Source organism: Gossypium hirsutum, chromosome D04 (assembly GCF_007990345.1).
Source record: "Gossypium hirsutum isolate 1008001.06 chromosome D04, Gossypium_hirsutum_v2.1, whole genome shotgun sequence".
NCBI lineage: Eukaryota > Viridiplantae > Streptophyta > Magnoliopsida > Malvales > Malvaceae > Gossypium > Gossypium hirsutum.
Genome location: NC_053440.1, coordinates 19,224,975 through 19,226,487, shown reverse-complemented (window position 1 = coordinate 19,226,487; position 1,513 = coordinate 19,224,975). Strand labels below are relative to the sequence as shown.

General features: G+C 38.4%; 1 non-coding gene across 1 annotated transcript; it reads right to left on the bottom strand.

Moving 5' to 3' along the window:
• Positions 1–634: 634 nt before the first annotated feature.
• LOC121216615 (small nucleolar RNA R71) lies at positions 635–740 on the bottom strand. The gene has a single exon (XR_005912796.1). It is a non-coding gene; the product is annotated as a small nucleolar RNA R71 (small nucleolar RNA).
• Positions 741–1,513: the final 773 nt, after the last annotated feature.

Below are 1,513 nucleotides of genomic sequence, written 5' to 3'. Positions count from 1 at the left end.
TTCTAGATATTTGAATACTGGTATTTAAATTAGATCAATTTTTTACATTTCAAAAATCCCCAGATGTATATCCCGAGGAGTTGTTGGGCTTGCTGCCTGAAAGAGAAGTTGAAGATGTTACCAAACTAGACCCAGAACTGTAACAATCTCTATTGCACCATATAAAATGGCTCTAAAAGAATTGAAAGAGTTGAAACCTCAATTGCAAGAACTTCTGGATCCAAGAGAGAAACAAGGGAATACCTAGGAAAGAGTCCCAATGGATCAGCGGACGTTGTGCGAATACACTTTACCTACATTAGATGCAGTACAAGGAAATATTGACCGAATGATGATTAACGCCAATAATTTTGAGATAAAAGTGGCCACGATCCAAATGATCCATAACACGCTACAATTTAAAGGAAACATGGTGGAAGACCCGAATAAACACTTGAAATAGTTCTTGCAATTATGTGACACCTTAAAATACAACGAGGTATCTATTGATGCCGTGCATCTTCAGTTATTCATGTTTTCTTTGTGCGACATTGCAGCTAATTGGTTAGAATCATTAGACCCAGGTTGCATTAATATGTGGAATGATCTAGCAGAAAAATTTCTTTATAAATTTTCCTGATAAGTAGAACCATTCAGCTCAGGTGAGAAATCACCAATTTCAAATAATACAAAGGTGAATCTATGTATGAGGCATGGGAATGCTTCAGTACAATGCTAATAAAGTGCCCAAAACATGGACTACAAGCGTGGTTCCAAATTCATATTTTCTATAACGGTGTTGACGGACACATCAGATCCAGCCTATACGGAGTGACAGGAGGATTTCTCATGTTCTATACATACGACCGAGTTTATAAAATCATAGAATAAATGACCATGAATTTGTACATGTGGACCAATGAGAGATTTATGTACAAACCCAAGCCTCCAATGGTGAAATTTGAGAATGAAGATAATGACTATGATCGATACTAATGAATCTTAAAGAAGCTTAATCGTTCAGAGACTTCTATCAAGCCGATGAGAATAGAGCCATGCTATGAGAACCAATTAGATGAGGCGAGTTACATAGGTAATAGGGTGGAAACCCCTATTCAAATACCTACAATTTCGGTTGGAGGGATCACTCGAACCTCAAATGGGGAGGCAAAAAAGGATGAGCAAATCAAGTAAAAACTCGAGAAACCCTCATTACTAACTTCAACCCATGCAACAAAAAGCCGTAGGGAATAACAATGCTGCATGTGGTTAAAGTTTCGACCAATTAAAGGGGAGATGCAAACTATGAAGATGGGCATTTGACAAGTCCATGTTACATGTGGATGACTTGAATCCCAAATAGATAGTCTCTATGACCAAATAACCTAGTTAATGACTATGTCCAAAAGAAAAATGGCTAGAGTCTCCCTAGTAACACAGAGAACAACCTCCGGAGGGATGGGAAGGAGTATACAAAGGCGACTGCTTTGCGATCGGGTAAAGAATTGAAGCTGCCAAGCAAGCCCATCCATGA